At 48.7% G+C, this 24,220-nt stretch overlaps 1 non-coding gene across 1 annotated transcript; it reads left to right on the top strand.

Annotated features, from left to right (window-relative positions):
* The first annotated feature begins 12,974 nt into the window (after window positions 1–12,974).
* TRNAT-UGU (transfer RNA threonine (anticodon UGU)) lies at window positions 12,975–13,047 on the top strand. The gene has a single exon. It is a non-coding gene; the product is annotated as a tRNA-Thr (tRNA).
* Window positions 13,048–24,220: the final 11,173 nt, after the last annotated feature.

Genomic DNA, 24,220 nt, shown 5'->3' with positions numbered 1-24,220 from the left:
ACCATTTAGCGTGTATCTTTGACAATCAGACACCACTGCGGGGACCCCTGCTGAACAGAGAGAGGGACCCCCAAACCCTTAGAGCGCTGGGCTATCCGGCTGCCCATACACCTTTCTGCATGTGTTTCCTTATTAAACACATATGACAAACACTGCTATTATAATGGATTCATGATAGACTGGGTCGGGTGGCGTGTGCCGGGAGGTAAGGGTCCGGCACGGCTACTCCCTGTCCTTGTGGGTATGTCTTCTTATTCACCCATTCAGGTTCTGCTGCTCATGTGGTGCGGAGTAATAAAATACTATTGTACCTTTGTAATTGCATACCTGTCTGGGATGTGCGCAAAGTGTCATTGATAACGTCGTTCGCATTTATTGCCAACATGGTTAAAAAGGTTTTTAAAACTAAAAAACAATAAATAAATAAATAAAGGACACAACTCAAAAAGGAGAGCAACACCAATTTTATAAAAATACTCTTCTTTCAAGATTTATTTTGAGACCAAGAATTACGTAAAACGGTAAGTATGTTTTTTATAAGTACTTTTCACTTTAAAAAGTAGACAGTGCAATATTCAGGCTGTGTAATGTTAACCGACGGGGGAAAGAAGAATGCAGTTTTTCAGATATGGTTATGACTTACAGATCCAGTCTTCGGGGTTTCAGGCCAACACCAGGCAAGGTTCAGATTGGCACCACCAGCGTTCTGCCCCCGGTCGCCCCTGGGGTAAAAGTTAGGTGGAGGGTCAAAATGTCAATTCCCTCTATAGGGTTACCCCATTACTGCAACTCTCCATCTACCCATGACACCTCGAAACACCAAGAGGACAAGCGCTTGGTGAGCTGCCTTGTAGAAAAAAACATAACATAACATAGCAAGCATATTGTGTCTTTAACAACCCCTCACAAACAAAGGGCTCAGATTTGTACTGATGCTTGCACCGTGCAAACGGCAGCACTGAGTAACTTTTGCACACAAATTCTGTTTTGCATTTCAAGTCGACGCATATACAGTGCTGAAGTCCCAGAATTCTAGTCCCACAATAATCTGATTGAAGAGGGCATAACAAGGGAGAAATAATGCAATCATATATACAGTTTAATTCAAAACCAGATCTTTGAAAACACTGTGACCTGCCTTTGCATGAAATAGTAATGCCAGTGCGGTGGTACATCATCGTCTCCAGACGCTTTTTACACATGGTGCTTGTGAGAAGTTGGCCTGGTATATGATGCTCACTAGTTAAAGTGATCACCTTGTACCATGCCAAGCAACCCTTATGGTGTGGTTGTAAGTCAACCTTTTCGGACTAGCTGCCCTAGTGGTAGCGTAGGCTAAGCAGTCTTTGAGGCTAAACTCGTGAAGCGTGTTAAGCAAGCTGTTTTACCAATAGTAACCCCCTTTTATACCAATGAAAGGACACCACACAGATATATATTCAAAATATATATGTATTTATTTCTCAAAGTAACCCCTAGTCTCTTTATGAGCACAGGAGCACAAATCGTCAAACAAGATTATCACAGAATACACAGAAGTTGCACGTTATATGGATAGGCCCTGGTGGCCACTCGAACCATATACTAAAATAGTGGTATAAGTACCACGAACAGAAAAGGGAAAAGGCCTAGGGCCTCTAGAATCGCTGGGCCTACAAGGAGCTAACGTCAGTTAGTGACCAGGAGGTCCACGGGTGGCGTGTGCAGAGCAAATAGTCACACGCGTGCTCCCATAGGTTTCAATGGGTGCGTAAAAAGTACAAAGTTACTGCAAAAGGAATCTTCCGGATGACCTAGGAACTTAAGATTTGGAACACAGGCACTAGAGATGTATTACTACACATGGGCACCGGAGTACCAGCTTTACCTCACCCACAGGAAGCGGGTGCATAGGCCTCAAAGTGCGTCGGGTTTCTTCTATCTGTTCCGTTGAGCCTGGGACAAAGATGCTGCAGGCGGTCGGTCGGGAAGAGATGCGGTGGATCCAAGAGTGGATCGGAGATGTTGAAGACCTGTAAGCAGAGGGGACAGTGTTCACAGTCACTAGCCAGTGACCAGCGTGGCACCAGGTGGGTACCAGGCGATGTCGGGTGCAAACAGGTGATGAGGGGTAGCTTGTCTCCGCAGCCACGTGGTCCCTGAAGGTCGACGACGTCCAGGAGTCGGCTCACGAGCTGTCCCACGCAGGCTCTCGCTGTCGGCGGTGTCGGCGACTTGATCGAAGCAAACAAGCCTTGGCAAAAGCAATTGTAGAAGGATTCGGAAATCAGCTGTTGGTTCTGACCAGCAAGGTCAGAGGGATTGCTCCTTTGGAGGGGAGCAAGGGCCAGTCTGGAGCAACCAGACCAGCGGTGTTTGTCGTAGATTTCGTCGCCAAGATGGCCACTAGCCAGCGGGCCAGCAACCGGTTAGGCGCGTCGAGTGGCAAAATGCAGAAGGGCCCCACGCAGATCGTGGAGATGCTGGAGGGCTCACCTTTGGTGCAGATGCTGCTCGAGGGTTGGGCTTCTCAGGACCCAAAGCACAACTTGGAGGGAGCCTCGGTTGTTGCACTGGTCAGCTTGTCGTAGTCGTTCCAAGATGGCTGGCTCCACGTGTCTCGGTGCCTCCACGGGTCTCCTCTTTTCAGGGACTGTGGATCGGGCGGTGAGAGGTCTGGAGGTCCAGGTCTTGTCAGTCTCTGGGCTCGGGCTCCGGCGGGAGGCGGCGGCAAAGCAGACGGTGATTCGCTGGATGGTGCTTGCGTTAGCAAGGTGGTCACTCCCTGACCACAGGGGAGATTTTCTTCAGTCTTCTGTGCAGCAGAATGTCGAAGTTCCCGTCTTCTTCTTAATTTCAAGTTGATTCCAGGATGTCTAAAGTCTTAGGACACAGCTCCTACCTTTATTCGGATTCTAGGGGCCGGACTACCTGCTAGGTCCCTCCCTATGGGTGGGACCAGGAAGGGGGGTGGTTACACCCCCAATCCTTTGTCCAGCTCGCCCCAGGCCCGGGACTGGTGTGCCCCAGGACCGGTTTGAACTGGCATATGCCCCGAGGCTCCTTGTGAGCCACAGGCATGTCTGGTTTCTTTCAAGCCCTACCTGACCAATACACAAAATCCTGTCTGGGGTGGTGCACGCACCTCCCCTGGCAGGAAACCCTTTGTCCACACCTCCCAAGCTGGAAGGACTCCCAGCAGCAGGAGGGCAGACTTGTGTCTGTGGTGGCAGCATCCATTTTGTGGAGCTGAGGCTATGTCTGATTTTACCCGGGTTTCAGGTACTGTACATGTCGTGTCCCTCTAGAAGGGTGGAATGCTAACCCCGTCGCCAGAATTGGCGAGGGGTTAGTATTCCAATTCGTATGACACCTTACTCGACATGTTTTGATAAAGCCAAACCAAAGATAGCATTTAACCGCGAGGTTCATAATGCACTTAAGAGTATATGGTATGACGATATCTGGAAACAGTAGAAGGAAGTTGTTCCGACCACTGCAGACAGGCTCAGCTCATGCCAGAGCACCATCTCACATGGAACCAAGCACTCTGCCTTCAGGATTGTTAAGGCCTGCCATAGGAGTGACTTATAGGTTACCAGGTGTCCCATTTAAGGTTAGGTATAGGTATACTACACCTAAGTAAGAGGTGATTACACCAACTTACCCCAGCTGAGTGATCAGCCAGTTGTGTCAAATTGTTAGGCCAAGCCTGGGGTGGCATAATACATGCTGCAGCCCTTGGCAGGCCTTGGGTACACCAATGCCCTGGGTACCTAGTGTACACTGGTACAGGGGCTGACAGGGTGATCCACTTCCAATTGGTTATGCACCTAGGGTGCATAGTTTTAATTTAGTAGAGAGAACAGCAGGCTGGGGGTCTGATTGGCAGGCCCACAGCCTCAATATGTCAAAAACCAGTGAAGCAAAAAGCAAAAATTTGGGGTGACCATAGGATAGCAGACCCTACTCTCCTACACAACCCCCCCCCAAACGCTGGGACATTAAACTAGCCTTGACCAGGCTCGTCTTCATGTCCTAAGTGGAAGTACCTGGAGAGACCATCTGCATTCCCATGGTCAGTACCTGGCCGGTGCTCCACTGTAAAGTCCATCCCCTGTAGGGAAATGGACCACCTAAGCAGTTTGGGGTTTTCACCCTTCATCTGATTTAGCCACAAGAGGGGCTTATGGTCGGTCTGAATCTTGAAGTGAGTGCCAAACAAGTATGGCCTCAGCTTCTTCAGGGCCCACACCACAGCAAAGGCCTCCCTCTCAATAGCTGACCAATTCTTCTCTCTGGGGGTCAACCTTCTGCTAATAAAAGCAATGGGTTGGTCTTGACCATCTACATTAAGTTGTGACAGCACAGCTCCCACACCCAACTCAGAAGCATCTGTTTGGACAATAAACTCTTTGGAGTAGTCAGGACTTTTCAGGATAGGTGCAGAGCACATGGCCTCCTTCAGGTCATCAAATGCCTTTTGACAGCTTACTGTCCACTGAACCTTTTTGGGCATCTTCTTGGATGTCAGATCATTAAGAGGAGTCACAATGGACCCATAGTTCTTAACAAACTTCCTGTAATACCCAGTCAAGCCCAAGAAAGCTCGAACTTGAGTCTGGGTGGTTGGAGGGGACCAGTCCTTGATGGATTGTATCTTACTCTCCAGTGGTTGAACTTGGCCTCCACCTACAAGGTGGCCCAAATATACAACCCTACTCTGCCCTATCTGGCACTTAGTAGCCTTGATAGTGAGGCCTGCCCTCTGCAGGGCCTCAAGAGCCTTCTTCAGGTGGATCAGGTGATCCTCCCAGGTGGAGCTAAAGACAGCAATGTCATCAAGATATGCTGCACAAAAGTCATCCAACCCAGTAAGGACTTGGTTCACCAGCCTTTGGAAGGTGGCAGGTGCATTCTTCAGACCAAAGGGCATCACCACAAACTGATAATGCCCACCTGGGGTTGAGAATGCTGTTTTGGCCTTAGACTCCTCAGCTAATCTGATTTGCCAATAGCCAGCTGTTAAGTCAAATGTGCTCAAAAACTTTGCAGAAGCTAGTTTGTCTATGAGCTCATCTGCCCTTGGAATAGGGTGTGCATCTGTCCTGGTGACAGCATTGAGTCCTCTGTAATCCACACAGAACCTCATCTCTCTCTTGCCATCTTTGGTGTGAGGTTTGGGGACCAGAACCACTGGGCTAGCCCAGGGGCTCTCTGAGGGTTCAATGACACCTAATTCCAGCATTTTATGTACCTCAGCCTTTATACAGTCCCTGACGTGGTCAGGTTGTCTGTAAAGTTTGTTCTTTACAGGCAGACTGTCACCAGTGTCCACAACATGGGTACACCAGTCAGTTTGACTAGGTATCAAGGAAAACATATGTGAAAATGATTGTAGAACCTGTCTACATTCAGTCTGCTGATGGGCAGTGAGGTTGCCTCCAAGGGTCACTCCTTCAACTGAGCCATCTTCAGGGTTCTGAGACAACAGGTCTGGGAGAGGGTCACTCTCTTCCTCCTGTCCCTCATCTGTAGCCATGAGCAAGCCCATGTCTGCCCTGTCAACATATGCTTTAAGCCTGTTAACATGGAGTACCCTGTGGGGACTCCTGGGAGTTCCTAGGTCCACCAAGTAGGTGACCTCTCCCTTCTTTTCCAGGATTGTATGGGGTCCAGACCATTTGTCTTGGAGTGCTGCTGGGGCCACTGGCTCCAACACCCATACCTTCTGTCCTGGCTGATACTCAACCAAGACAGCCTTTTGGTCATGCCAAGCTTTCTGTAAGGCCTGGCTTGCCTCAAGGTTTTTAGATGCCTTCTCCATATACTCAGCCATCCTGGAGCGGAGACCAAGTACATAGTCCACTATGTCTAGCTTAGGCTTTTTGAGAGGTAACTCCCAGCCTTCCTTCACCAAACACAGTGGGCCTCTCACAGGGTGCCCAAACAACAATTCAAAGGGGCTGTAGCCAACTCCTTTTTGTGGGACCTCTCTGTAAGCAAACAGAAGGCAGGGTAGAAGGATATCCCATCTTCGCCTGAGCTTTTCAGGTAATCCTTTGATCATACCCTTTAGGGTCTTGTTGAATCTCTCAACAAGCCCATTGCATTGTGGGTGATAAGGGGTGGTGAACTTGTAGTTGACACCACATTCCTTCCACATAGCTGTCAAGTATCCTGACATAAAGTTGGTACCTCTGTCAGATACTACCTCCTTAGGAAACCCCACTCTGGAGAATACTCCCAGCAGGGCCCTGGCCACAACAGGTGCTGTAGTGGTCCTAAGGGGAATTGCCTCTGGATACCTGGTGGCATGATCCACTACCACCAGTATAAATCTGTGCCCAGATGCAGTGGGAGGATCCATGGGACCCACTATGTCTATTCCCACTCTTTCAAAGGGAACCCCCACCACAGGTAGTGGTATCAGGGGGGCCTTTGTTGTGCCACCTGATTTGCCACTGGCTTGGCAGGTAACACAGGAGCGACAAAACTCCTTTGTATCTTCATTCATATGAGGCCAGTGAAAGTGAGGGACAAGTCTGTCCCAGGTCTTGTTCTGGCCTAGGTGTCCTGCTAAAGGAATATCATGGGCCAAGGTAAGAAGGAAGCCCCTAAATTGCAGAGGTATAACCAACCTCCTGGTTGCACCAGGCTTGGGGTCTCTAGCCTCTGAATAAAGGAGCCCTTCATCCCAATACACTTTATGGGTACCTTGAGCATTCCCAGCAGCCTCAGCAGCAGCCAGCTGTCTGAGGGGTTCAAGAGAGGGACAGGATAACTGAGCCTGCCTCAAGTCAGCCCTTGAAGGTCCCCCTGTCCCCAGAAACTCAACCTGATCAGGTTCAAGCTCTTCAGGGACAGTTCCTTCAGGGTCCTCTAGATCAGCTTCCTGGGAAGGCTGATCATCACTCTGAGGCAGGGGGGAAGGCACAGCCTTGACCCTCCTGTTCTTCTTCTTGGTAGGTGCTTGGTCCATTGTTCCAGGATCCAAGACCTGAGGTTCAGTGAGGCACTTTTTGGCCTGTGACCTGGTCACAGCAAGGACATGTGATGATATACCTAACATCTCTGCATGAGTCCTGTACTCCACTTCTGACCATAGAGAACTCTCTAGGTCATTGCCCAACAAACATTCTACTGGGAGGTCTGCACTAACCACAACCCTTTTGAGGCCAGTTACCCCTCCCCATGAGAAGTTAACAACTGCCACACTATGTGAAGTAGTGGCATTGCTGGCATTGGTCACCAGGTAGTTCTCACCTGGTATGTACTGTCCAGGATCCACAAAGCCTGGTGTCACCATAGTGACACTGGCACATGTGTCCCTGTAGGCTTGAGCCACTTTGTCATTAATTAAAGGAGTCTGTCTGTACTTGCCCAGGTTACTGGGGCTCACAGTCAGGGACAAATCAATGTCCCCATCACAGATCAAGACTGCCTGTGTCAGGGTTCTGTCTAAGTCAGAATCTCCTTCAGTTCCCATAGTGATTCCCACTACACCCTTTGTCTGGGGACCAACACTGCTAACAGTAGTACTGGGAGCAGGTGCCTTAGGGGCAACAGTGTTGGGGGCTCCACCCTTTTTGCAATCACTAGTCCAGTGAGTTGTATTTTTACAATGATTGCACCAGGGTTTCTTCTGACCTTCTTTCTTCTTCTTGGACTGTTGGGACCCACCCTCCTTAGCAGTAGTTTGGGGCCCTGTTGAAGACTTCTGGTCTTTAGGTTTCTGATCTCCACCCTTTTGGTCTGTTTTCTTCTGATCACCCCCTTGGCCCTGGTTCTGGTTCTTTTGCTTAACCCTGGTTCTGACCCATTTGTCTGCCTTCTTTCCCAATTCTTGGGGAGAGGTCAGATCAGAGTCAACCAAGTGTTGATGCAGTTGCTGGTTTTGACAGTTATTTAAAATCTGTTCTCTCATCATCAAATTATACAATCCTGTAAAATCAGATACCTTACTTCCCAGCAACCAACCCTCCAAAGCCTTAGTGGCACATTCAATGTATTCAGACCAGTCCTGAGTCTGTGTCTTTTGGGTGTCTCTGAACATTAACCTGTACTGCTCAGTGGTTAAGCCTAACCCATCAACTAGAACACTCTTCAGGACTCTGTAGTTTCTGACATCCTCTTCTCTAACAGTGAGGAGTCTGTCTCTGCCTCTTCCTTCAAAGGAGAGCCAGAGGATTGCTGCCCACTGATCTTCAGGAACCTGCTGCACTTTGCAGGCTCTCTCAAGAGCAGTTATCCACTTGTGGATGTCATCCCCACTTTTGTAGGGGGGCACAACCTTAGACAGGTTTCTATTGTCGAAAACCCTATCTTTGTCCTTAGGGACAATGCTGCCACCAGTGGGTATAGACCCACTCTCTTTATGCTGTCTAGCCTTGCTAAGTTTCTCTTCCATCAGGGCTACTTCTAGCTCCTGCTTCCTGATCCTCAGCTGGGCCTCTTGCATCTTGGCCTCATGTTCCCTCCTCTGAGGGGTGGTCATCCTTCTCCTGGAGTGACCTTGAGAGCCTCTAGAGCCATGGGAAGCATTGGAGTCACCTGAGCGATTCCTTTGCCTTCCAAGCCCTGTGTTAAGTCCACTGGGGAGATCCAGTGGGTTGAACCCACTGTCAGTCCCCAATAGCCTTGGTTTAGCTGGGCCAAGTATAATACTTGGCACTGGGCTAGTTCTCCCTTCATCCTCACTACTGTCAGTATCCTTTTCACTCTCATCCTCTGTGGTAGGCATCCCATCTAAGGGGTGACTATTGGGAAGGGGTACTTCAGTGGCATCTTTAGAAGGGGGGCCTCCTGTTCCTGTCCCTAAGGGGGCTAACTGGGAAGCTTTCTTGAGTGCTCTCTGATTCTCATCATTCTGTAAGAGCTCTCTGAGCTCAGCAGAGTTTGGGTTCTTGGGCTGTTTAAGGCCTCTAAGAGTTGCCAAATGCCTGAGCTCATTCTGATTAAGGGTAGCAAAGCTGGATGGTGCCCTCTGGGGGTCACTCTCAACAGAGATGGGTACAGTGGACCCCTCTGCCCCGGCCATTGCTCTTAAGTGTGGGTGGATGTGTTGCAATCTACCTACACTTGGGTTTACCTACTAAACCTATCTAGTAGTTGTAGTCAGGGTGTGCTACTCCCTTTGCTCTACAACAACTAAGTTCAGTAGAACTTAAGTATATCTAATCTTGTTTTATATGTACCTACAGGTACCTATGTGATCTTTCAATTGGTAACCAAGAGATTACAATGGTAAAACACAGCAAGCTCAAATCCCACCGCTGCTCACCAATGTGAGAAGTTGGCCTGGTATATGATGCTCACTAGTTAAAGTGATCACCTTGTACCATGCCAAGCAACCCTTATGGTGTGGTTGTAAGTCAACCTTTTCGGACTAGCTGCCCTAGTGGTAGCGTAGGCTAAGCAGTCTTTGAGGCTAAACTCGTGAAGCGTGTTAAGCAAGCTGTTTTACCAATAGTAACCCCCTTTTATACCAATGAAAGGACACCACACAGATATATATTCAAAATATATATGTATTTATTTCTCAAAGTAACCCCTAGTCTCTTTATGAGCACAGGAGCACAAATCGTCAAACAAGATTATCACAGAATACACAGAAGTTGCACGTTATATGGATAGGCCCTGGTGGCCACTCGAACCATATACTAAAATAGTGGTATAAGTACCACGAACAGAAAAGGGAAAAGGCCTAGGGCCTCTAGAATCGCTGGGCCTACAAGGAGCTAACGTCAGTTAGTGACCAGGAGGTCCACGGGTGGCGTGTGCAGAGCAAATAGTCACACGCGTGCTCCCATAGGTTTCAATGGGTGCGTAAAAAGTACAAAGTTACTGCAAAAGGAATCTTCCGGATGACCTAGGAACTTAAGATTTGGAACACAGGCACTAGAGATGTATTACTACACATGGGCACCGGAGTACCAGCTTTACCTCACCCACAGGAAGCGGGTGCATAGGCCTCAAAGTGCGTCGGGTTTCTTCTATCTGTTCCGTTGAGCCTGGGACAAAGATGCTGCAGGCGGTCGGTCGGGAAGAGATGCGGTGGATCCAAGAGTGGATCGGAGATGTTGAAGACCTGTAAGCAGAGGGGACAGTGTTCACAGTCACTAGCCAGTGACCAGCGTGGCACCAGGTGGGTACCAGGCGATGTCGGGTGCAAACAGGTGATGAGGGGTAGCTTGTCTCCGCAGCCACGTGGTCCCTGAAGGTCGACGACGTCCAGGAGTCGGCTCACGAGCTGTCCCACGCAGGCTCTCGCTGTCGGCGGTGTCGGCGACTTGATCGAAGCAAACAAGCCTTGGCAAAAGCAATTGTAGAAGGATTCGGAAATCAGCTGTTGGTTCTGACCAGCAAGGTCAGAGGGATTGCTCCTTTGGAGGGGAGCAAGGGCCAGTCTGGAGCAACCAGACCAGCGGTGTTTGTCGTAGATTTCGTCGCCAAGATGGCCACTAGCCAGCGGGCCAGCAACCGGTTAGGCGCGTCGAGTGGCAAAATGCAGAAGGGCCCCACGCAGATCGTGGAGATGCTGGAGGGCTCACCTTTGGTGCAGATGCTGCTCGAGGGTTGGGCTTCTCAGGACCCAAAGCACAACTTGGAGGGAGCCTCGGTTGTTGCACTGGTCAGCTTGTCGTAGTCGTTCCAAGATGGCTGGCTCCACGTGTCTCGGTGCCTCCACGGGTCTCCTCTTTTCAGGGACTGTGGATCGGGCGGTGAGAGGTCTGGAGGTCCAGGTCTTGTCAGTCTCTGGGCTCGGGCTCCGGCGGGAGGCGGCGGCAAAGCAGACGGTGATTCGCTGGATGGTGCTTGCGTTAGCAAGGTGGTCACTCCCTGACCACAGGGGAGATTTTCTTCAGTCTTCTGTGCAGCAGAATGTCGAAGTTCCCGTCTTCTTCTTAATTTCAAGTTGATTCCAGGATGTCTAAAGTCTTAGGACACAGCTCCTACCTTTATTCGGATTCTAGGGGCCGGACTACCTGCTAGGTCCCTCCCTATGGGTGGGACCAGGAAGGGGGGTGGTTACACCCCCAATCCTTTGTCCAGCTCGCCCCAGGCCCGGGACTGGTGTGCCCCAGGACCGGTTTGAACTGGCATATGCCCCGAGGCTCCTTGTGAGCCACAGGCATGTCTGGTTTCTTTCAAGCCCTACCTGACCAATACACAAAATCCTGTCTGGGGTGGTGCACGCACCTCCCCTGGCAGGAAACCCTTTGTCCACACCTCCCAAGCTGGAAGGACTCCCAGCAGCAGGAGGGCAGACTTGTGTCTGTGGTGGCAGCATCCATTTTGTGGAGCTGAGGCTATGTCTGATTTTACCCGGGTTTCAGGTACTGTACATGTCGTGTCCCTCTAGAAGGGTGGAATGCTAACCCCGTCGCCAGAATTGGCGAGGGGTTAGTATTCCAATTCGTATGACACCTTACTCGACATGTTTTGATAAAGCCAAACCAAAGATAGCATTTAACCGCGAGGTTCATAATGCACTTAAGAGTATATGGTATGACGATATCTGGAAACAGTAGAAGGAAGTTGTTCCGACCACTGCAGACAGGCTCAGCTCATGCCAGAGCACCATCTCACATGGAACCAAGCACTCTGCCTTCAGGATTGTTAAGGCCTGCCATAGGAGTGACTTATAGGTTACCAGGTGTCCCATTTAAGGTTAGGTATAGGTATACTACACCTAAGTAAGAGGTGATTACACCAACTTACCCCAGCTGAGTGATCAGCCAGTTGTGTCAAATTGTTAGGCCAAGCCTGGGGTGGCATAATACATGCTGCAGCCCTTGGCAGGCCTTGGGTACACCAATGCCCTGGGTACCTAGTGTACACTGGTACAGGGGCTGACAGGGTGATCCACTTCCAATTGGTTATGCACCTAGGGTGCATAGTTTTAATTTAGTAGAGAGAACAGCAGGCTGGGGGTCTGATTGGCAGGCCCACAGCCTCAATATGTCAAAAACCAGTGAAGCAAAAAGCAAAAATTTGGGGTGACCATAGGATAGCAGACCCTACTCTCCTACAGTGCTGTACATGAATATTTTCACTAGCACAGCACAACAGATTTTCATGCATTGATGAGTTGAATAAGAACAAATGTTACTTACCTGTAAACTGTGGTTCTCCAGTATTGGTGTCTTTCATAGATTCACATACTTGAATATTCCCCGTCGTCGAAGTGGGACTCCCACTTCGACGACGGGGAATTTTCAAGTATGTGAATCTATGAAAGACACCCTAATACTGGAGAAATGTTAGTTAATCTGGGCTAGCCTGTGCTAAAAGGGATATCTGTCCCCGATCACCCTATTTGTTGAAAGAAAATTAAGTTCATGTAATAGGCATGTCCTCTGCTGAAAACCAGTCCAGTAATGGGGGTTTGGAAATCACTTGAGATTGTTTTCAAATGGTGTGGGCTTCTCTTGAGTGGTGTCTCCTGGTGGCACCTCGATGGCTGCTTTTATTGTTGTGTTGACCTCCAGTAGGTTTTGCGGTACTCCAGCGAGACTCATAGAACCACTGAGAGGGACCCACAACTTATAGAACAAACTTGTGTTCACTAGGAAGTAAGATAAAAGACGTGGATTGTGCCTGTACAGAGGAGGCGACATTGCTTTATTAAACTTAAGAAAAGAGAGTTGAATATTCATGAGGACTGGGCGAGTCTACTATTGGGGATAATCCACCCAAGCTGAAGAATTATTACAAGTATCGAGCACCTATTCCATTAGTATACTTTGTTTACCGACGTCGCTGCTAGGGTTGGCTTGTAGCCATACTTGTCAACAACTAAAGAAACAGGACTGCAACAAGCACTGAAGAAGTCCCAAGTGTACATCCTGTTTTCTTTCTCTGACTCACTTGGACTCGCACAATCCTCTCTCCTATTGACTCTCCGCCCAATGAACAATAATAGTATTCTTGCCAGAGGTGTGTGAGCTTCATCCATTGTATGAGCTACTGCAGAAGTGTAAACAGCATGTGGCTCCATAGCTCAGGGGTTAGAGCACTGGTCTTGTAAACCAGGGGTCGTGAGTTCAAATCTCACTGGGGCCTCAACCACCTTTTTTATTTACAAAAAATACCAATTTCTTGATTAATAGGGGATGGCAATAGAAATATTCCGTTCAGAGTTTGCCACTCAAGCTCAGCAGTGCTGCTGCAATTGTTCAAGTCGGACCAGGACTGAAGTTCCTCAAATGAAATGAAAAGGTACATTTTTTTATGTCCATGGCCAACCTTATGATATGGTATTTTAATATAAAATGAATGGCTAGTTTTCCAGGAAGGGCCAGCTGACCTCCCAGGCACAACATCCAATCCACGATGAACAGTCGTCACCTGCAGGGCACCTTCAGCTCACAAGGTCATTTGGGGCCTCTTGGGCCTATAAATAAGTTACATTTCTTTATTTTGCTTGAACACAGTGCCATTTTTAGGTTGAGCCTGGGCAGCGCATGCCTGCTCTGCAAAGCACGCTGTATTGAGGTAGGGACTTGAAGCTCCGCCCACTCTCCACACATATTTTTCATTGGCTTGTGTCATTGTCCACTGTAAACCGTGGCTGTTCATTTGTCATAAGGTTTAGTAGTCCCTCCTTAGTACTGCCTGGTCTCATTTTGTAACCTCCCAAGGCGACAACCCCCCTGTTACTTTTTTTGTTACTCCGTAGGCTTTAATTACATCCTCCGAGCACTATATTCTCAAATAGCTATGTCCTGCCTGCTGTTGCAGGCTAGACACGCTCTCGCCTAACGCTTTTTAGAAAAACTTTATAGGGCACATTTGTAATGTAATATGTTTCGTATTTGCGAGAGTTTAAGGTATTGGCATTGTAAAGGACAATGCCTTTTATTAATCTGTCTTAAAAACAACACAACATGGGGGGTGGTATGCACTCCGTGTTTCTCGCATTTTTAAACAGTGATAATTTAATTGCCCTTTGTTGGTTTGCACCCGAAGATTAAGCAAGTTAAAAGACGCAGGATGGCTCTTGACCAAAGACCACATATATGATGTAACAACAAGTTCATAGCAGCATTGGAAGATCGAGCCAACGAGAAAGGAAACACTGATTTTAATTGTACCAAAAGCAGAAATTTGTAACATTTTGTGTAAATGTACATGAGTTTAGATTTGAACTTAATCACAGCACTGTTTTTATTTCCAGGGGATGAAATGCAATATGGGAATTGTAGTTTGAGAGTAATGTTCTGGGCGTCAGGTAACTAATTAGTAACACATGAAGGGGGTGGAGTACGCTTGTTTTAAAAGCGAGTCGTGACTACGTGACTGTTATGCGAGGGAAACTAATCAGCCGGTGGTGAACGCCGAGTAGAGCGAACGAAATGGTGTAAGCAGGTACGCATTGAATGTGATTCTAGGATTTAGATTTAAGCAGAACGTGCAACGCGTAATAGCTTTGTTCACTTCAACATTCTTCTTTACTTAATAGATGAGGGTTTATTGAAACAGCATGCACTCGGTGGGAGAAAGGGAGGAAAGTAGCAATTTCGGGAGATAGAATGAAGTTGTGAAAGCATAAACATCGGAGTAGAGTCAAGAATTAGTTTGTGTATACCAAAATGATTTTTAATAGATGGACACAAACTCTGAAGGGAAAACCGATGATGACATGTGGTTTAGTCCCGATACTCTATTGTGTTTATATAAGAGAGGAACTTGAGGTGGTAGAACATGGGGTTCAAACATTAGATAAATTCATGTAATCCAATGAATTTGATTTAATGTGAAGTGCTGGTTTGAGCATAAAATGTTACATGCGCAAGACTTAATGACGATTTATGTGATTTTGATTTACAAAAAGTATAAAATATCAATGTTAATCCTTGTAATTGTTGATTCTTAGATACCCCTGACGAAGGGCTGAACATTAGCCCGAAATGCATTGGGTTTTGAATAAAGAAATGCTGCACTGAACTACTTTTGTATTTGGATCATATTTCCGAAGAGGCCTGGACGGGCACACGTTAATATGAGAAGCATTCCAAACGCATGATGAGACGTATGTGGATAAATGAGAGAAGAAAAACGCATGATAAACTTTATGGATAAAACTGGATGAATGTTGCGCAAGATGAAATGGAGTAAAATAGGTTGGATCTGGTATCCTTCACATGCAGTGCGTCTGGGAGTGGAGCACGGGCTACGCGCTCCCCACATAATTTGTTAAAAACAACACATAAATAAAAGGCATTGTCATTTACCATGCCAATAGCTCGAACTCTCGTAAATGCGAGACCTATTCCATTGCAAATGCTTGTTTATATATTCTAATGGTAGTTCACAGATATATATAAAGGTCTGGGGCCTGTGCCGAAACGTACAGTAGCCAACCATTTCAGTCTTTGAGACCGAGAGGAAGTGAACTTTGGAGAATGGAATCCCAGCTACAACAATGGTGAACAAGAAAACCAAGGGGACACAGGGCAAAGGACAGAGTGACAGTGGGATCATAAATACTAAACACAGCAGCACAAGAACACAAGACAGAGGAGTGGGTTCAAGGGGGTGTTTGGAGTATGACACCCCCTCTCCAAAAATACGTTCTTAGCTTGAGAGTTGTGTCTCAGGACCCTCAGTCAGGTCTGTTTAGTTCTGTGTCAGTTTTTCATATCACCCCCTGATTTTACTGTGAGGTCTTTTTTTTCTGGATTAGGAATGTAAATATATTTAGGCCCTGTTTTACAAAAACTTTGCATCAGATCACATTACTTTATTGATGCGGCCTCAATGCAAAATCCTTTTTGTTATTTACAAAGCCACACAATTGGATAATTTGCATGGCTTTATAAGAAAAAGCAACAGAACGCAGCACATCGCTATGCCATGCTTTACTTTGCACCAGGTCGGCGTTCCATGGGTGGTGCATGGTAATTCTGCTGTACACATACAAAGAGTAAAAAAATCTCCAAGGATAGTTGCAGGGCGGTACCCCTTCCAGCACATAACCTATCCTGACTGTCAGGCAGATACCCTTGCACTATGGTGGAAGGTGCCTGCGTTGGCGCCAGTGGTTAATTTGAGCTTTGGTTTCTAGTGCTCGGCACTGGCACTTAACTGTCAACACCCGCACTTGCAACTGTCTGCCAACAGTCTGCCACAAGCTGGCCCTGTCCGTCTGATTGAGAGATGACCACAACAACAGTCAATTATTCATTCAATATGCACAGGACCACTGGAATTATGTGATTGTGCGTCTGTGGTGATTGTGATTGTGCGGCTGTGGTGATTTTCACATAATTATAGATTTTCAGCATTTGCCACATAATTCATAATCTGCAGATTTTTGCAAAAAAAGAATTGTTCCTAGCTCAAATGGTTAAAAAGTTACTACAAACTCAGCAACACGTGTTGCAGTGCAGAGGAAAGCCTTTTGCAAAGGTTGAATGGTCACCTTTCTGTTGCTTATTGCTGTATTTGGGTGTTACACTTGTACTAATGAGAAGCACCCAATGCCCAAAACAGGGTTAACAAGTGTAAAAAGTAGTAAATAATGAAGTAATGCTATTTAAAAATGTACCGCATTACACTGCATGATTTGCCATTTCCTGCCGCATAATTTCCTCAACCCTGCCACATAATTTGGCCCTCTCTTGCTGCATAATTGCAGTGGCCCTGAATATACAATAAAAAAGTATATTACTTGCTGCCCAAGCCATTCTTATAGTTTTGAGGGCCCGGAACAGTCTGAACTGTCACACTTGGAGGAGTGTGATGTTAGTAGTGGTGTTGTTACTATCATTGGCAGCATGGCAGGGGCGATGTATAGTGCCAGCTGCAGTGGCCTCCTGAACAGAGCCCTGGCCCTTATGTTTTTACAAATTAAGTACTGGTTGGCACTAGGCAGCCTGAAGTGCAGCAGCGCACTGAGAGCCAGAGCAGAACTGCACCATTCCTGTGAAGATATGGCTCAGCTCTGCTCTCTTCAGGTGAAGCAACAACGCACCTTTGCTTGCTGTGCTGCGTTGCGCAACTTATTCCTAAATAAAAATATGCCAATTATTGACCAGTTTACCAAAATATTATCAAATCTGCACCCATAGGAGTACTCTTTGAAGCATACTACTGGCAACCAAACACCCAAAAGGTGATGGGAGGAGCGCTTGCAAATAGTCTAACTACTGGTAATCCCACTGTTTAGCATTCCATGCCATTATTTTTTGCTCACTAAGCCATTTAGGATTGAGCAGATGGAGTAAAGACAAACAGGGTGGTGGAGGAGGTAACTGTCTTTACTACGCCTACCAAATTAAGAGATGTTCACAGCCCAGGGGATATCTCTATCCATTAGCAGGAACCACCATCGTGGCAGTTTCTGTCAATGTAGAAAAAGTTTAATTATTGGTTTAGGAAGCTGGCTTTGTATAAGGTATAACAATAAGTGGTTATATGGTGCAGAGTCCAGAGATTCCCCCAGAAGTGTACAGGGCTCAATGTAACCCCAAAGTGCCCTATTTGTGGTAGTGTGGTCGAGCAGCCTTATGCCTAACACAGAGGAGTGTAGGACATTTGTTATGCACACAGTGATTAATAAATGACATTTTATTACACTACCAACTGTGCGTGACCAGTAGAGCGTCGTTTGAAACATTCCGGAATCCCCCACAGGTCCTCCCAGCACTGGAATACCTTTACACGATCAACAGTGCACAGAAATAAATCACTTCATTATACAATCGTATGCAACAGTCAGCGCCTGCAGCGCTCACACCTAACCGCGGAGCATAGGATACAGCTCTTCAATCGCCTCTTACAGATAAACAGAGGGCATTCTGTTGTGGCCAGCTAAAATCTCTATCGCCCAACTACAGGTTGTGTCTCATCCATTTAACATTTTTACATCACATCTATAGAACGCCTGTACTGGCACACCACATGGGGCTCACCACAGACTCTCGCTGCAGGAGGTGTTGTTCGCCTGCGGCGGATTTTGCGCACTTGGCATGGGACTGCCCAGCCATCGCCAGATATTGGGGGGGAGGTATTCCAGACCATCGGGAACATGATCGACGCACAATTAAGCCCTTCCCCGCTGCTGGAACTGCTGGGTTATGTGGAGGAGGTGGACCGTGCGGTCCGCAGGCTTGTCACGCTGATGTTGCTGCTTGCGAAGCGCAGGGTCGCGATGAACAGGGGACGACTCCGGGCTCCTCAGGTGCAGGATTGGCTCAGAGATGCCACATACTGTCATGAGCAACTAGATAACTATTGGGAACTGATGCCGCCGAGATCCCGTCCTCACAATATGTGGGAACCATTCGGCGTGTATCTTTGACAATCAGACACCACTGCGGGGACCCCTGCTGAACAGAGAGAGGGACCCCCAAACCCTTAGAGCGCTGGGCTATCCGGCTGCCCATACACCTTTTTGCATGTGTTTCCTTATTAAACACATATGACAAACACTGCTATTATAATGGATTCATGATAGACTGGGTCGGGTGGCGTGTGCCGGGAGGTAAGGGTCCGGCACGGCTACTCCCTGTCCTTGTGGGCATGTCTTCTTATTCACCCATTCAGGTTCTGCTGCTCATGTGGTACGGAGTAAAAAAATACTATGTTTACAACTGTACTGTTGTAATTGCATACCTGTCTGGGATGTGCGCAAAGTGTCATTGATAACGTCGTTCATATTAATTGCCAACATGGTTAAAAAGGTTTTTAAAACTAAAAAACAATAAATAAATACGTAAATAAATAAATAAATAAAGGACACACAACTCAAAAAGGAGAGCAACACCAATTTTATAAAAATACGCTTCTTTCAAGATTTATTTTGAGACCAAGAATTACGTAAAACGGTAAGTATGTTTTTCATAAGTACTTTTCACTTTAAAAAGTAGACACTTAGTGCAATATTCAGGCTGTGTAATGTTAACCGATGGGGGAAACAAGAATGCTGTTTTTCAGATATGGTTATGACTTACAGATCCAGTCTTCGGGGTTTCAGGCCAACACCAGGCAAGGTTCAGATTGGCACCACCAGCGTTCTGCCCCCGGTCGCCCCTGTGGTAAAAGTTAGGTGGAGGATCAAAATGTCAATTCCCTCTATATGGTTACCCAATAACTGTAACTCTCCATCTACCATGAGACATCGAAAAACACCAAGAGGACAAGCGCTTGGTGAGCTGCCTTATAGAACAAGCATCTGCAATGCAATAGGTCTCGCATTTGGTGCCTTTGGCATGTTGAAGCACACCAATGGTGCAATGAGGAAGAGGCAGGACGAAGAAGAAGGAGCCTTCACATCCAGGGCTCTACTTCCCAGTGTGCAACATGGTGGCAATGTTCCCGCCTATGCTGCAGGTGCCCTGAGCATTGATCGGAACCACTTCTACCAAGGAATTGCTCTTATTGGACAGACAGCAGTACAAAGAACAAAGTACCATCACCAGGGACCAGCACTTGAATGCACATGAGCAGGTGTGCAAAAAGTAGTTTAAAAAAAGAAACATTGAATCCAAGTTTTAAAGGCTCTACTCTGGTCTTAATTCAGTTACCAAAATATTTTTAAATATAAAAAATAACAAAACGGTTTAAAAAAATCACTTTTTCATGGGCCCTTGCCTGTCGCGGGTACTTGGACCTCCCACACAAGTGAGGCACCATTTTTTATCGGGAGAGCTATGGGAACACTGGGTGGTAGGAAATTTGTGTCAGCCCGGTGACGCCACAACTTTCCCACACAAAAATGTGTGAAAAAAATTATTTTTTCAGCTAAATTTCAGGTTTGCAGGGGATTCTGGGTAAGAAAAGGTTGGGGGATCCATGCAAGCCAATCCTCCCTGGAATCCCCCGGATGTCTAGTTTTCAGAAATGTGTAGGGCTTCTTTGCCTGTGGACTGCAGCTCCTGTCACGGTTCCCTGCGGGAGTGCAGCAGCTCTTCCCGGGGCTTCCTTGCCTGCGGACTGTAGCTCCTCTCAGTGCTCCCTGTGGGAAAGCAGCAGCTCTTCCCGGGGCTTCCTTGCCTGTGGACCACAGCTCCTGTCAGGGCTCCCTACGGGAGGGCAGCAGCTCTTCCCGGGGATTCCTTGCCTGTGGACTGCAGCTTCTGTCGGAGCACCCTGGGGGATGCAGCAGCTCTTCCCGTGGCTTCCTTGCCGGTGGACTCCAGCTCCGGTCAGGGCTCCCTGCGGGAGGGCAGCAGCTCTTACCGGGGCTTCCTTGCCTGTGGACTGCAGCTCCTGTCAGGGCTCCCTGCAGGAGGGCAGCAGCTCTTACCGGGGCTTCCTTGCCTGTGGCCTGCAGCTCCTGTCAGTGCTCCCAGCGGGAGGGCAGCAGCTCTTCCCTGGGCTTCCTTGCCTGTGGACTGCAGCTTCTGTCGGGGCTCCCTGCGGGAGGGCAGCAGCTCTTCCGTGGCTTCCTTGCCTGTGGACAGCAGCTCCTTCAGTGCTCCTAGCAGGACGGCAGCAGCCTTTCCTGGGGCTTCCTTGCTTGTGGCCTGCAGCTCCTGGCAGGGCTCCCTGTGGGAGGGCAGCAGCTCCACCCAGGCTTCCTTGCCTGTGGACTGCAGCTCCTGTCAGGGCTCCCTGCAGGAGGGCAGTAAGCTCTTCCTGAGGCTTCCCTGCCTGTGGACTGCAGCTTCTGGCAGGTCTCCCTGTGGGATAGCAGCAGCTCTTTCCACGGCTTCCTTGCTTGTGGACTGCAGCTCCTGTCAGGGCTCCCTGCTGGAGGGCAGCAGCTCTTCCCAGGGCTTCCTTACCTGTGGACTGCAGCTCCTGTCAGAGCTCCCTGCGGGAGGGCGGCAGTTCTTCCCAGGGATTCCTCGCCTGTGGACTGCAGCTCCTGTCAGGGCTCCCTATGGTAGGGCAGCAGCTCTTCCTGGGGCTTCTTTGCCTGTGGACACCAGCTCCTGTCAGTGCTCCCTGCAGGAGGGCAGCAGCTCCTGACAAGATTCCTTACCTGTGAATTGCAGCTTCTGTCAGGGCTCCCTGTGGGAGGGCAGCAGCACTTTCCGGGGCTTCCTTGCCTGTGGACTGCAGCTCCTGTCAGTGCTCCCAGCGGGAGGGCAGCAGCTCTTCTCGCGGTTTCCTTGCCTGTGGAATGCAGCTCCTGTCAGGGCTCCTAACAGGAGGGCAGCAGCTCTTCCCGGGACTTTCTTACCTGTAGATTGCAGCTCCTGTCAGGGCTCCTGGCGGGAGGGCAGCATTCTTCCCGGGGCTTCCTTACCTGTGGACTGCAGCTTCTGTCAGTGCTCCTAGCGGGAGGGCAGCAGCTCTTCCCGGGGCTTCCTTGCCTGCGGACTGTAGCTCCTGTCAGGGCTCCCTGTGGGAGGGCAGCAGCTCTTCCCCGAGCTTCCTTGCCTGCGGACTGTAGCTCCTGTCAGGGCTCCCAGCTGGAGGGCAGCAGCTCTTCTCACGGTTTCCTTGCCTGTGGAATGCAGCTCCTGTCAGGGCTCCCTGCGGGAGGGCAGCAGCTCTTCTCGCGGTTTCCTTGCCTGTGGAATGCAGCTCCTGTCAGGGCTCCCTGCGGGAGGGCAGCAGCTCTTCCTGGGGCTTCTTTGCCTGTCGATTGCAGCTCCTGTCAGGGCTCCTAACAGGAGGGCAGCAGCTCTTCCCGGGGCTTACTTACCTGTAGATTGCAGCTCCTGTCAGGGCTCCTGGCGGGAGGGCAGCAGCTCTTCTCGGGGCTTCCTTACCTGTGGACTGCAGCTTCTGTCAGGGCTCCTGGCGGGAGGGCAGCAGCTTTTCCCGGGGCTTCTTTGCCTGTGGACTGCAGCTTCTGTCAGTGCTCCTAGCGGGAGGGCAGCAGCTCTTCCCGGGGCTTCCTTGCCTGCGGACTGTAGCTCCTGTCAGGGCTCCCTGTGGGAGGGCAGCAGCTCTTCCCCGGGCTTCCTTGCCTGCGGACTGTAGCTCCTGTCAGGGCTCCCAGCTGGAGGGCAGCAGCTCTTCCCGGGGCTTCCTTGCCTGCGGACTGTAGCTCCTCTCAGTGCTCCCTGTGGGAAAGCAGCAGCTCTTCCCGGGGCTTCCTTGCCTGTGGACCACAGCTCCTGTCAGGGCTCCCTACGGGAGGGCAGCAGCTCTTCCCGGGGATTCCTTGCCTGTGGACTGCAGCTTCTGTCAGTGCTCCTAGCGGGAGGGCAGCAGCTTTTCCCGGGGCTTCTTTGCCTGCGGACTGTAGCTCCTGTCAGTGCTCCCAGCGGGAGGGCAGCAGCTCTTCCAGTGGCTTCCTTGCCTGTGGACTCCAGCTCCTCTCAGTGCTCCCTTCGGGGGGCAGCAGCTCTTACCAGACTTCCTTGCCGGTGGACTCCAGCTCCTCTCAGTGCTCCCTGCGGGAGGGCAGCAGCTCTTCCTGGGGATGATGCCTAACTGTAATAGGTGTAAGAAAGCAGTGGGACAAGCGCAGTGCAGCATGATCTTAGATTTCCCCGATACAGGCAAACAAGCAGCAAAGAGTCATGCTGGCTAAAAACATAACATCAACCCCCTCCCCCAGCACCCCCCCACCTACTCCAACCCCCAATCAGGTTGTAGATAACCCTCCCATGAGAACAGAAAGAAACATTGAGCACAAGGGAACAGTCCCGTAAATAAAACAAAGCGAGCTAACCATGGGAGTTCTCCCAGTGGGGGCATGGATCACCGGCAAACACCCCCGTCAAATGACGTGGTGGCTGGGCTATACCTTCGTACCGGAATCAAATATCGAAGAGATAAAGAGAAAGCTGCGCTCTAATGGAGATAGTCAGCGCCACAGACACAGATATAAGGCGCAGAACAAACAACGGTAACATATGCAATGTGAGCAGGGTGCGCTGTGTTGGATTAGTAGTACCCAATCAGTCATTGTCACTGATATTTGCAGTATTTTCAACAGATTGTGAGGAGCGTGGCGAACGTCGCCCAGCACAAATGTGTTTAGCATATTTATGAGCTGATTTCGCATCAGTGAAAAAGTGTGCCTGGCCATCGTAGGAGATCTTAAGTTAGGCCGGGTATAGCATGGCGTAAGGAATTTTATGCTTTCTGTAAGAGGTGCTTGGTAGGGAGGAATTCCTTGCGTGCCGCCTGTACCAGGGGGGTGAAATCAGGAAAGATAGAGATGTTGTTACCCTGATAAGTAATAGGACCGTGACCTCTGGCTGCTTTAAGGATAGAGTTTCGGTCTTGGTAATTTAGGATGCGCGCAATAATGAATCTTTGAGTTCCGCCTGTCAAGGTTCGTTTTATTTTCCTGCAGGAACGTCAAGGATATGAAGCAATATCCACTCCCTCCCTTCACCATCCATAGCACCCAATAGAGATCAAAGTGCCAAGGGTGATTCGGGGAAGAAGGGAAACAAAACAAAGGATAGAGGAAGCTCCTTCACTGGACTGTTCAATAGCTCCAGACCCGTTAGTGTCAAAATAAGCTAGGGAAAAGAAACAGAAAACAGATCAATTACAGAGCAGTGCTCCAGAACCCTGTGTTTCCTAAGAATTATTTGTGTATGAGCGTCCTTCTTACCACACACTAAAAGAGGCTTGCCTTCCCTTCTTCTAAGGGTCAAACTCAAGGTCCTTAACAGTACTCTGAAACACAAGAATAATGGTAAACTACATCTCTAGTCAATGTGTGAGGAAAGAAATATCTTAGGAAAAGTAATATATAAATTGGACCCACCTTAAGGAATAGCTTGCAGACAATTGTAGTCTTCACCAAAGTAAACTAAAAAGGTACACCTTAAATTCAGGTTAGTTTCTTTTCTTTCTCTTGTTTTTCCAGTAATATAATAAGGAAAGCGCGGATTCTGCAGCCGCAGAACAACACAGGTAAGTGATTAGTAATTACAATAAGTAACATGAGTAGAAACAGCGCAAATGCGCTGGTACCGTAATACTTTTCTCTTCTCCGTGACGAATTCTCCAACTGGGCACAATGTCCTTATTCAATTGGGTCTCCAACTCGAGACGCCAAACAATAGGGACGCCGTGAGGAGAACCAACGAGAGTCGAGGGAATTCCAATGATAGGAGAAACGCCGGTGAAGATGCCAAAATACGCAAGACCCTGCCGAATGAAATATCACCCAGGGAAAAGGCTGCACTGCCGGCGGGGACCTTCCGTAGATATATTTCGCAGGGTAAAAAATCCACAGATGCTGAAATTGAAACTCCGAGGCACAGAAGCAGGAAGAGCGCGAAGCGTCTTGACGCTACGGGAGGTCGGGTTTAAACAAACGCTCGACCTCCGCGCAGGCGCGCTACATCAGCCGCCATTTTGGTAG

Source organism: Triturus cristatus, chromosome 4_1 (assembly GCF_964204655.1).
Source record: "Triturus cristatus chromosome 4_1, aTriCri1.1, whole genome shotgun sequence".
NCBI lineage: Eukaryota > Metazoa > Chordata > Amphibia > Caudata > Salamandridae > Triturus > Triturus cristatus.
The sequence above is the reverse complement of the archived record's forward strand: the minus strand, read 5'-3'. Positions and strand labels throughout refer to the sequence as shown.